Source organism: Gorilla gorilla, chromosome 10 (assembly GCF_029281585.2).
Source record: "Gorilla gorilla gorilla isolate KB3781 chromosome 10, NHGRI_mGorGor1-v2.1_pri, whole genome shotgun sequence".
NCBI lineage: Eukaryota > Metazoa > Chordata > Mammalia > Primates > Hominidae > Gorilla > Gorilla gorilla.
This window is the reverse complement of record NC_073234.2, coordinates 29,916,038-29,929,358: the sequence shown is the minus strand read 5'-3', so window position 1 is coordinate 29,929,358 and position 13,321 is coordinate 29,916,038. Positions and strand designations below refer to the sequence as shown.

Sequence of the window (13,321 nt, the reverse complement as noted above, 5' to 3'; positions counted from 1 at the left end):
TCAGTCATGATGTGTTATTCTCTGTATTTATTTTTAGTTCAATTTACTAACGTGTTAATGATTTTTTTCATTTACATTCATGAGACATATTGGTTTGTAGTCTGCTTTTCCTTTTTTTTTTTTTTTTTTTTTTTGAGACGGAGTCTGGCTCTGTCGCCCAGGCTGGAGTGCAGTGGCGCAATCTCAGCTCACTGCAAGCTCCGCCTCCCGGATTCACGCCATTCTCCTGCCTCAGTCTCCCGAGTAGCTGGGACTACAGGCGCCCGCCACCACGCCCGCCTAATTTTTTTGTATTTTTTTAGTAGAGACGGGGTTTCACCATGTTAGCCAGGATGGTCTCAATCTCCTGACCTCGTGATCCGCCCGCCTCGGCCTCCCAAAGTGCTGGGATTACAGGCGTGAGCCACCACGCCCGGCCCTGTAGTCTGCTTTTCTTATGATGGTTTTTGTTTTAGGATAAGCTTATCCTCATATCCTAAATGTGGAATTATTTCTTTCTCCTAAGTGTTTTAAGAGCATGTATATGATTAGTATTATTTTATTCTATTTATTTATTTATTTTTAAAGACAGGGTCTCACTCTGTCCCCCAGGCTGGAGTACAGTGGTGTGAACATAGCTCACTGCAGCCTCAAACTCCTAGGCTCAAGTGATCCTCCTGACTTGGTTTCCCAAAATGCTGAGATTACAGGTGTGAGCCACTGTGCCCAGCCCATTTTCTTAAGTGTTTAATAGAATTCATGCGTGAAGCTAGATATGAAGGTTTTTATTTGTTGAAAAGTTATTAATTGTAAATTTAATTTCTTTCACTGCTACAGGACTATTTCAGTTTTCTAACTCTTCTTGAGTTAGTTTTAAAAATGTATCTTTCAAGGAATTTATCCCTTCTTTCTAAGTTATTGTTTTTATTGATATGAAGCTATTTATAATGTTTTTCTTAACCTCTTAATGTCTGTAGGATCTGTAAAGTCCCCATTATCATTCATGATATTGTCCATTTTTCTTCTTTATTAAGATAAAATTTCCATTTTTATATTTATTTTCTTTCTTCTACTTACTTTGCATTTAATTTGTAATTTTTTCTAGCTTCTTAATGTAGAAGGCTAGATAACTGATTTTGATCTTTCTATCATAAGCAAATAAAATGATAAATTTTCCAATAAGCACTACTTTTGGTGCATCTGACAAATTTTGGTATATTTTGTGTTCATTTTTATTCCATTTAGAATATTTTCTAATTTATCACATGATTTATTTAATCCATAGCTTATTTGGAAGTGTATTGTTTAATTTCCAAAAATTTACAGATTTTTCAGATCTTTGTCACTGTTTTCCAATTTAATTGCATTTTCTAATTTACTCTGAGATCAGAGAGCATATTCTGTATGATTTCAAATTTTTTTAACTTTATTGAGACCTGTGTTATGGCTCAGCATGAGTCTATCTCAATGAATGTTTCATATGCAGTAGAAAATAATGTAAATTCTAGTACTTCTGAGTGTAGTGTTCTGTAAATGTCAGTCAGTGCAAGTTAATTGATAGTGTAATTCAAGTCATCTATATTCTTAACTTATTTTCTATTTATTAATCATTTACTACAAAAGAAATATTTATACCTCCACTATAATTATTAATTTGTCTATTTCTCATTTTCTTATCTTTTTTCTCTAATCCCATGGCAGATTATATTTCTCATTTCATTTCTGGTAGTTTTGCTTTACGCATTTTGATACTCTATCATTTAACACATACATTCATAAGTATGGTATATTCCTACTATATTGACCCTTTTATCATTATGAAATGTCTTTTTTTTTTGTCTCTAGTACAACTCCTTGCCTTAATGTCTACATTGTCTTATATTAATATAACCACTCCAGCTTTCTTATGCTTACTGTTTTCATCTTGTACTTTTCCTGTCTGTTTACTTTCTTTTTTTTTTTTGTCATTTTATACCAGCAATTTTATTTACACAGCAAGAACATACAGGTATCTGTTATAAATGTCAGAGATCATCTCTACCTTTCAGATCTTGACTCACTTTAAGGGCCAACAAAGGAAGGTTCTTTTCTTTCCATTAAGTTTCTTTCCTCTGTTTTTTGTTGTACAAAGTGTGTAGTACTAGCAACTGCATTACCATAGCATGTCTTTAATTTTCAATTTGAAATCTTATGTGCTGGAGAAAAGTGCATCGTAAGTTTTTGTTTTTGTTTTTTTTCACCTTACAAATTCAAAAGACTAGAATAATGGTAGTCATCTGGAAAAAGTAAATCATGGATAGATATAATTTTGAAGCTGATGCTTAATGATGGCAGTGATTTTTAAGTGTGGTAACAAACGTTTTGGGAGCATGTATCCTCTGTCAAGATGGTACTAGTAACAGATTCAAAGTAGCATAATATCATATCAGACTGATGTGGGTTTTTTTATGTTTGAGATCAGTTGGTGAGCCTGTTGTTCTTTAGTAAATTGGTGCCATAAGCTAAAGTTAACATATTCATATTTTCCCTGCCAATAGTCCTTCACAAATAACTGGTCATAAACTGAAAAAAAATTAATATCTGCAATATAAATGTGTTGTCTATTAGAGATGGGGCTAGATTTCTTAAGGATTTCTAAGTATATCTTAAAATTTATACGGTAGTAGTTCATACCAAGAATCATCTGGGGAATTTTAACAAAATATATATATGTTCTAAACCTCATCACTTCCCCATAAATGCAGCTTAAGTCTGTAAGTCTGAAGGAGTATGTGTATGTTGGGTGTTTTTCTTTTTTCTTTTATTTTGAGATGGAGTTTTGCTCTTGTTGCCAAGGCTGGAGTGCAATGGTGCAATCTTAGCTCACTGCAACTTCCACCTCCCGGGTTCAAGCGATTCTCCTGCGTCACCCTCCCGAGTAGCTGGGATTACAGGCATGCACCACCACGCCCGGCCAATTTTGTATTTTTAGTAGAGATGGGGTTTCTTCATGTTGGTCAAGCTGGTCTCCAACTCGCGACCTCAGGTGATCTGCCTGCCTCGGCCTCCCAAAGTGCTGGGATTACAGATGTGACCCACCACGCCCGGCCTTGGATGTTTTTCTTTCAGCTCCTCCATTACTTTCATATTATTCTAATATATTTTGTTGGTATGAAGCTATGAAGCAAAAGTCGCTATTACCAATGCATACATACAGTATACTGGTTTTAAGTTCCACCTCAAAGTGAATCTTAGAGCCTAGTGTAAGTGCTCCACTTTAGAGATGTACCTTAATTACTACTGTATTTGCAAATTAAGGGAAATTTAGGTCATCATTTGATTTTCTAAAACCTAAAAGGAACTGGCCATCATTACCAAGTCTTTCTAGATAATCAAGGGTAGATGGCTGTTTTTAATGTAGCAATTAATGTAGGCATTCCTGCTTTCGGGTTTAAGTATGAATCAAAGCATATTTTAATTTGCTAGCGCAAATGGAATGTCTGTTTACTTTCAAACTATTTGTGGTTTTGTGTTTGCTGTATGTCTTTTGTAGACAGATAATTAGTACATTTTGCTCTCTTTTCAATCAAGTTTGACAGTCTCTTACTTTTGATGGAAGTGTTTGGGTCATTTACATTTACTGTAAATATTTATATATTTAGATTTAAGTCTGCCATTTCACTATTTAGTTCATTTCATCTCTATTTTGTTTCTCTGTTCCTCCTTTCCTGTCTTCTTTTGTGTTAAACATTTTAACAAAGGTTCTATAACAAAATATTCTATATTTTAATACTCAAGTTGGCTTTCTAGCTATATTTATTTGCATTTTTAAAATTGTTGTCCCTGGGGCTTGTGATATGCATCTTCAACTCATCACAATTTGCATAAAGTTAATAAGCAATTATGTCTACTAAAAAATATATAGGAACTTAAAATGGTAATTATCCCATTTAGTGCCTTCCATCCTTTGTGCTATTGTTGTCATATATATGCTCCATCTATATATGTTATAAATACACCAATATGGTGTTATGATTTTTTACTTAAAAACTTACTGTCTTTTAAAAAATTAAAACAAGAAGTGTGTGTGTGCATGTGTGTGTGTGTGTGTGTGTGTGTGTGTGTGTGTGTGTGTGTGTGTTGAGAAGTAAGCTGTTAAGTATATTATTTTCCTCTCTAATTTTTTTCTGCATTTAGATTTTTGGTGACTTCAGCTTTGTCGTGGGCTAGCTCTGGTCTTCTTTGTGATTATTGTATTTTAAGTTTGTTGTGCTGGTAGGAACTGTAAATTAATGTTTTTCATTAAATGTAAGGGTTTTTCACCAGTTATAGCTTCACATATTTTTTCCATCCTCTTTTCTCTCTCTTCTCCCCTGGGACTCCAGTCATTTATCCATCAGATGCTAAACATTTTTGCACAAGTCTTTGGGGCTTTGTAAATTTTATTTAGTTTTCTTTTTCTCTCTGTTCTTCAGATTGGATGATTCCCATTAATCTTCTATCTTCAGGTTTTCTTTGTTTTATTTTTTGTTTATTTTATTTTATTTATTTATTTATTTTGAGACGAAGTTTCACTATTGTTGCACAGGATGGAGTTCAGTGATGTGATCTCAGTTCACTGCAACCTCCACCTCCCAGGTTCAAGCGATTCTCCTGCCTCAGCCTCCCAAGTAGCTGGGATTATAGGCATGCACCACTACACTGGGCTAATCTTGTATTTTTAGTAGAGATGAAGTTTCACCATGTTGGCCAGGCTGGTTTCCAACTCCTGACCTCAGGTGATCCACCCGCCTTGGCCTCCCAAAGTGCTGGGATTACAGGCGTGAGCCACCATGCCCAGCCACAATCTTCAGGTTTTCTAATTCCTTCTTCTGCCATCTCAAATTTACTGTTGAAGTATACAGTGAGTTTTTCATTTCATTTACTGTACTTTTCAGATCTAGAATTTCAATTTTGTTCTTTCTTTAATTTCTAATTTTATGTTGAGATTCCCTCTCTGGTAACTCTTAAAACCATATGTTCCTATTTTGTCTTTGTCCGCTAAACCCAATATCAAGACCTACTTGGAAACAGTTTCCAGTGACTTAAGTGTGGGGTCGTACCTTCCTTTTTCTTTTGAGGTGACAAATATAGCAAATACCATGACTTGATCATTACACAATGTATATACATATTTAGTATATTCTTCACCGCAAACATTTATCAGTTCCTTATGGCAAGAACGTTCAAAATTCTCTTTTATAGTTATTTTGAAATATGTAACACAATATTGTTAACTGTAGTGCCTGGTAATTTTTGGTTGAAATGTGGACTTGAAAAGTAGCACAGCATAGTGTCTCTGAAATGTGTATTTTTTAGAATTATGTTTTATTTTAAAATGACATATAATTGTACATATTTATAGGGGACAGTGTGATGTTTTGATGCATGTATACATTGTGTAGTGAACAAATCATGGTATTTACAATATTCATCACTTCAAACATTTATCACTTTCTAATGGTAAGGACATTCAAAAATCTCTTCTAGTTATTTAAAATATATAATATAATATTGTTAACTATAGTAAGCCTACTGTGCAATAGAATACCGCAACTTTCTCCTTCTATGTAACTGTAATTTTGTACCTGTTGATTAAGCCCTTTCCACCTTGCCTACCCTCCCCAGCTGCTGGTAAGCATTGTTCTACTCTATACTTGTATGAGATTGGCTTTTATAGATTCCACATCTGAGTGAGATTGTGGAGTATTTGTCTTTCTGTGCCTGGCTTATTTCATTTAACATAATGCCCTCAGGGCTCATCCACATTGCCACACAGGACCTAATTTGATTCTTTTTATGGCTGAATACATATACATATAATTAATACATATAATTCCATTATATGTATATGTATCATATTTTCTTTATCCATTCATCTGTTGATAGACATTTAGGTTGATTCCATATCTTGACTATTGTGAATAGTGCTGCAATAAGCATGAGAGTGTACATATCTCTTTAACATACTTATTTCATTTCCTTTGGATAAATACCCAGCAAGGGGTCTAGTTTCATTCCTCTCCATGTAGATACCCAGTTTTCCGAGCACCATTTATCAAAGAGAATTTTTTCCAATGTGTGTTCTTAGTGTCTTTTCCAAAAATCAATTAGCTGTAAGTGTGTGAATTTATTTCTATATTTTTTATTCTGTCCTATTAGTATATATGTCTATTTTTATGCCAGTACTAGGCTGTTTTGGTTATTATAGCTTTGTAGTATATTTTGAAGCCAGGTAGTGTGATGTTTCCAGCTTTGTTCTTTTTGCTCAAGATTGCTTTGACTATTTGGGGTCTTTTGAGGTTCCATACACATTTAAAGATTTTTTTCTCTTTCTATGAAGAATGTCATCGGTATTTTGATAGAGATTGCACTGAATCTGTCAATTGCTTTGATTAGTATGGACATTTTTAAAAATATTCCTCAAATCTGTAAACATGGAATATCTTTCCATTTGTATCCTCTTCATTTCTTTTGTCAATATTTTATAGGTTTCATCATAGAGATCTTTCACCCGCTTAGTTAAGTATTTGTTTTTGTAGCTGTAGTAAATGGAATTGCCTTCTTATTTTTTTCTGATTGTCTGCTATTGTCATATAGAAATGCTATAGATTTTTGTATATTGATTTTATATCCTGCAACTGTACTCAATTTACTTATTAGTTCTAACAGTATTTTGGTGAAGTTTTCAGGGTTTTCCCTGTATAAGATTATGTCATTGGGAAGCAGGGACAGTTTGACTTCTGCCTTTTCAATTTGGATGCCCTTTTTGTCTTTCTCTTGCCTAATTGCTTTGGCTAGAACCTCCAGTATTATGTTAAATAAAAGTGGTGCATTTGTGTCTTGTTCCAGATCTTAGAGGAAAAGCTTTCAACTTTTCCCCATTCAGTATGATGCTAGCTGTGAATTTGTCATATATGGGCTTTATTGTGTTGAGTTACATTTCTTGTATATCTATTTTGTTGAGAGTGTTTATCATGAGGGGATGTTGAATTTTATTAAATATCTTCTCTAGATCAATAGATTCAACATCCCTTCATGTGTTTGTCCTTGATTCTGTTAATATGATGTATTATGTTTATTGATTTGCATATATTGAACCATCCTTGCATCCCTGGAATGAATCCCATTTATTATGGTGAGTGATTTTTCTTAATGTGCTGTTGAATTCAGTTTTTAAATATTTTTTTGAGGAGTTTTGTATCTAGGTTTATTAGGGATATTGGCCAATAGATTTATTTATTTGTTGTGTCCTTATCAGGTTTTGGAATCGGGGTGATGCTGGTCTCATAGAAAGATGTTGGAAGTATTCCCTCCTCTTCATGTCTTTTGAATAGTATTCAAAGGATTTGTATTAGTTTTTCTTTAATGTTTGGTAGAATTCATCAGTGAGGCCACTGGGTCCTCGGCTTTTCTTTTCTGGAAGACTTTTTATTACTAATTCAATCTCGTTACTTGTTATTCATCTGTTCAAATTTTCTATTTCTTCATGATTCAATTTTTGTTAAGTTTTATGTGCCCAGGAATTTATCCATTTCTTCTAAGTTTTCATATTTGTTGGCATAGAGTTCTCTATATCTCTCTCAAAACTTAAGAAGTTTCTGCTATTATTTTGTTAAGCTTTCTGTGCCCTTCTCCATCTCTTCTCCCTCTCAAGTTTCCATAGTGTGAAAATGTGTTCACTTAATGGTGTCTCATAGGTCTTGTAGGCTTTCTTCACTCTTCAAGCGAAGAGCTGTCTTCAGTTCAGAAATTCTTTATTCTGCTTGGTGTAGTCTGCTGTTGGAACTTTCCATTATATTTTTTATTTCATTCATTAAAGTCTTCAGCTCCAAGAGGTTTTTTTTTTAATGACATCTGTGTTGAATTCTTTATTCATATCATGAATTGCTTTTCTGATTTTATTGAATTGCCTATCTATATTATCTTGAATCTCATTGATTTTCCTTAAGATCATATTTTTAAATTTTTTATGCAATTAGTAAATTGCCATTTCTTTAAGGTCAGTTACGGGAGAGTTATTGTGTTTTTTTGGTGGTATCATGTTTTCTTGCTTTTTCATATTTCTTGTGTCCCTGCACTGATGTCTGGGCATCTGATAGAATGGATGCCTCTTCCAGTTTTATAGAGTTGTTATCATAGGGAAAGATTTTTGCCTGCAGATGTGTCCTAAGGTGTCGGTTGTGTAGGATGCATTGGCTATGGTTCCAGGTGGATGCAGTAGTGTAGTCACCATGCAGTTTTTTCAGCTGTAGTCAATGTTAGCAATTTCTATGGATGCCTCAGTGGCATCCTAGCCTGGAGGAGTTTGTATGGCAGCTCTGTCAAATCATATGCATGGCCTTTCTGCTTGTGCCAAGGGTGCCAGGTTGTTTCATGCGCCACGGGTGCACAAGGCCTACTCCAATAGGATTAGACACAGTCTGTCCTCTGGGGGCAGGAGTGCCAGGCTGTTACACACACCGCAAGTGCATAGGGACTGCTCCTTCAGGGTTAGGTGTGGCCTTCCTGCTGGGTAGGATCATCTGTTCCTTGGGCGTCAGGACACCACATGGGCTCAGGCACCAAGGTTATGGCTGTTTCACTGGGCCTATGCTCTGAGTAAATGAGGTTGAGGTGCTGCGCCACAGGGATGGGGAAGATGGAGTGCATCGTAGGCAGCTTATTCCTGGTGGATAGGAAACAGTAGCTGCTCATCTGGTGAGTGGTGTGCTACTGTTTACAAGCACAGTGTACTTGCAGCAGAGCCTCAGGATGGGGAGAAACAAACAGTGGTTACTGGCCCTCCAGAGCACAGTGCACTATAGTAGTGGCACCGGTCTCAAGATAGTGCTGTACATCAGCAGCTTAGATCACAGAGGAGAAGGAGGCACAATGTGGGCTCATTCTTTGGAGTAATACAGCCATGTGAATGCCAGGCAGCTCCCTAGAATGGGTTCATGACTTGTGAAAACTGCAGAATTCTCAAGCAGCAAAGACTGTAGGTGTTTGCATCTTTAATGGAGATTGCTGGGAGTTCTCCTGCTCACGTTTTCTCCGTAGGGAGACTGCCTCCTGGTTTCATACCGATCTTGACTGGGAAGACGAAGTGGCAAAGGCAGAATGTTTCATTCTCTTTTTTATGCAGCCATCCCAAGTCTCCATGCTCCACTGGGTCTCTGCCCCTCCCTTATTGTACTCCTTTGGAACACTTTAGTGTTCTCCTTTGGATACTCTAGTCAAAATATAGTTGTTTATTCATCATTTTGGTTCTTTTTTTTTGTAGGGAAATGAATGTTAGGCACCTCTAGTCAGACATCTTGCTGAAGTCACTTGTTTTACTTTTTTTGTTGTTGTTTTTAACAGGCAATTACCTTGCTTGCACTCAAACTTCAATATATGTCACCTGCACAGTGTGCAGCAACCAATGTCCTTCCTCAACACTGCTGCTTCAACCTGGTCTTCTGGAGGTTGCTCCTGCATCTGTGTAATTTAGCAGCCAGTGAAAGATGCTGGCAGCTCAAATTCATATTATAGAGCTAACTCTCTTTGTGATTTCCTTGATCCTAAGGTTTCCCCTATATTCCCATTTGCTTTTCCAGCTCTTACCTTTGTCCTCTGAGAGCCTGAGGAATTTGAGCTGCATATGAGTTGGGAACCCTGGCAGTGTAAGTTGCAGCAAACTCACCTATCTCAATTCTAGAACATTTCTGTCTTACAAGGGAAAACCCTTCTCATTTCTTTCTGTTTTTACCCTGGGCTCCCTGGCATTTCCCACATTCATGCACAGTTAGTGGTCAGTCAGGGAACAGGACAGAGTTCATATTCAGATTTTGGATCTCTGCTCTTCTTGTGGTTCTCTTGCTCCCAAAATTTTCCTCTTAAATTCTCAGCTGTTCTGCAATACTAGACTTTGATCTTGCCATCTCAAGCCAGAATGGCTCTAGTTTTCCATAACTAGAGTTGGGTATGGGCTATATATTAGTTTGCTAAGGCTGCCATGACAAAGACTGGGTGGCTTAAACAACAGAAATTAATTATTCTCACAGCTCTAGAAGCTGAGAGTCCAAGATCAAGATATTGACAGGTTTGGTTTATCTCTTTGGCCTACAGATGGCCACCCTCTCACTGTGTCCTCACATGGCCTTTTCTCTGTGTGAGCATATACCTGGCATCACTTCCTCCTTTTTTTTTTTTTTTAAGATGATGTCTCACTCTGTCATCCAGGCTGGAGTGCAGTGGTGCGATCTCAGCTCACCACAACCTCCGCCTCCCAGGTTCACGTGATTCTCCTGCCTCAGCCTCCCAAGTAGCTGGGACTACAGGTGCATGCCACCACACCCGGCTAATTTTTTGTATTTTTAGTGGAGACAGGGTTTCACCCTGTTAGCCAGGTGGTCTCGATCTCCTTACCTCGTGATCCACCTGCCTCGGCCTCCCAAAGTGCTGGGATTACAGGCATGAGCCACCACGCCCAGCTCACTTCCTCTTCTTATAAGGACACCGGTCATGTTGAATTAGAGTTTGCCCATATGACCTCAGTTGACCTTAATTACCTTTTTAATGCTCTGTATCCAAATATAGTCATATTTTCAGGTACTAGGGGTTAAGACTTCAACATACGAATTTTGAGGAAACAGAATTCAGTCCATATCACGGGTTTAGGAATACACACAGGCAAGGAAGCCTCATACTCCATCTTAACCAACGCTGTACTAATGTTCTGTTTGTCTCTGCCTTTGGTCATTCCTAGTATCTTCAGATCATTGCTTTAAATAATTTTATACAGTTTTATAATTATTATTTGTGGGAAAATCACTCAATTTTATCATGCTGCTATTATTGGAATACTCACCCTTGATACGAGCATTTTTTTTTTTTTTTTGGCTGGGTAATACATAATACCCTAGTGCTTTTCATATTAACAAAGAGTAGCACAAGAGCTCCTTTTAGAAGGTTTTACTAACCTTCAGGCCAAGTGAGTTATCTCTCCTTTGAGCTTCCTAGGTACCCTGTGCATAATTTCTTCAGAGCCCATATTCTGTATTCATGTCTGTGTCCCAGGACGAGCACAGAGCCTTGCATATTATAATCATTGAATAAATATTTATGGAAGGAAGGAGAAAAGAAGGAAGGAAGAAAGAAGGATTAGAGGGAAAACAGGAAGGAGATAGATTATGTCCACTTTGATGTGGACATGGTAGGAACTGTAGGAAAGAAAGACGGGCAATAAAACAAGGAGGAGGTGGGGGCTGCCTAAGAGATCACAGTTCATATTGTAACTTGCTTTCTATTCATCCTGCCTTCCCTTTCATACCCTAGATTTGAGAACAGGAGTCTAAGATGTTCAGGAATTGTAAGCAAGGGACTTCAGATGCAAAACCTATGTGTTCAGCACAGGACTTGTTACTTGAAGCAAATCCTTTGTGATAAATAACATGAATGGGACCTGACTAGTTTTATGGGAATTAGGCAGAATTTAAGTTTTAAATAAATTACTATAAGCTTGTTTGTGTTCAACTAGTTATTAAATAGAAAGGAAAACAAAAAACCTGAATATGTGTTTAGCCCCTACCATGTACCTGGCTCTGTCCCTGACACTGTGCACATTTTGTTTTTGTTTGTTTTGGGGGTTTTGTTTTCTGAGACAGAATCCCACTCTGTTACCCAGGATGGAGTGCAGTGCTGTGATCCCAGCTCACTGCAACCTCCACCTCCCAGGTTCAAGTGATTCTTGTGCCTCAGCCTCCCGAGTAGCTGGGATTACAGGTGTGTGTGACCACGCCTGGCTAATTTTTATATTTTTAGTAGAGACGCGGTTTCACCATGTTGGCCAGGCTGGTCTCGAACTCCTGGCCTCAAGTGATCCGCCTGCCTCAGCCTCCCAAAGTGCTGGAATTACAGGCATGAGCCACTGTGCCAGGCCAACATTTTGTTTTTATTATGTCATTTAATGTTCATAAAAACCTAACAAGAAGGGTATTTTTAAAATCAGTTGTCTACCATTAATTTCTAGTATTGTATTTTCTTAACAAGCATACAAAACATCAAACTTCTCTTTAGACAAAGTGCAGTTCTTTGACATCCTTTACACAAAACAGTCTGAGCCTGTGGCATGTTAATGCAGTCGAGAGGCAAAGCATACTGACTTTTACAAATTCTGCCTTCCATAAAAAGCCTCAAGGAGGGTATTTTGTCTGCATTTTTAAAATAAACAGTTCAGAGAAGTTAAATAGTCAAACAGGTCAAGGTCACACAATTCAGTGGTTGAGGACTGGGTGCAAAGGCAATACATCTAACTATAAATATCCATTTCTTTTTTTTTTTTTTAGAAATGATTCAGTTTGGATTTAAATTAAATGGCTAATACTGAAAGAGCCAGCTGGGTGTGGTGGCTCACACCTGTAATCCCAGCACTTTAAGAGGCCAAGGCAGGAGGAGCGCTTGAGCCCAGAAGTTTGAGACCAGGGCTGTGCCACATAGCAAGACCCCCGTCTCTACAAAAAATTAAAAAATTTAGCCAGGTGTGGTGGTGCATGCCTGTAGCCCCAGCTACTCAGGAGGCCTGGCGGGAGGATCCTTTGATCCTGGGGGTTTGAAGCTGCCTTGAGCCTTGATCACGCCACGGCACTCCAGCCTGGGCGACAGAGCATGGCCTGTCTCAAAACACAAACACAAACAAAAAACTAAAAGAGCAGTGAACTCAAAGGATTTCCTGCCATGCCAGGTGGGTGGAGCTTCTATGTGGGAACAAAAGATGGAACCTATTTAAAGGACTTTTTTTTTGTTTGAGATGGCGTCTCACTCTGTCGCCCATGCTGGAGTGGAATGGCGTGATCTCAGCTCACTGCAACCTCTGCCTCCCAGGTTCAAGCGATTCTTGTGTCTCAGCCTCCCAAGTAGCTGGGACCACAGGCATATGCCACCATGCCCTGCTAATTTTTGTATTTTTAGTAGAGACAGGGTTTCTCCATGCTGGCCAGGCTAATCTCGAACTCCTGAACTCAGGTGATCCGCCCTCCTCTGCCTGCCAAAGTACTGGGATTACAGGCATAAGCCACCTTGCCTGGCCTCAAAGGACTTTTAATTGAGGATCCCAGTAATGATGATCCCCATAAGGCTGAGGCTTCAAGCTTAATGATCTATAAGTGAGGCTTTCTGGGATGCACTTAGTGTGTTTCCCCAAGCATGTGTGTGTTCCTACTTCTCATTATATACAGGTATGCTATCACCTCTCCCATACATGTATACATACCTCTTAAACTTAGATATTCCCCAATTTTTCCTATGGAGCTTGCTAAAAATGCAGTGTTATCCATAGAAATTCATATTTCATTGATCTGGG

At 37.8% G+C, this 13,321-nt stretch overlaps 1 protein-coding gene across 1 annotated transcript in view; it reads left to right on the top strand.

The window, feature by feature from the left end:
• The window catches only part of PLBD1 (phospholipase B domain containing 1), a 65,260-nt gene that overhangs the window by 39,082 nt on the left and 12,857 nt on the right, over window positions 1–13,321 (top strand). The window lies entirely within an intron of this gene.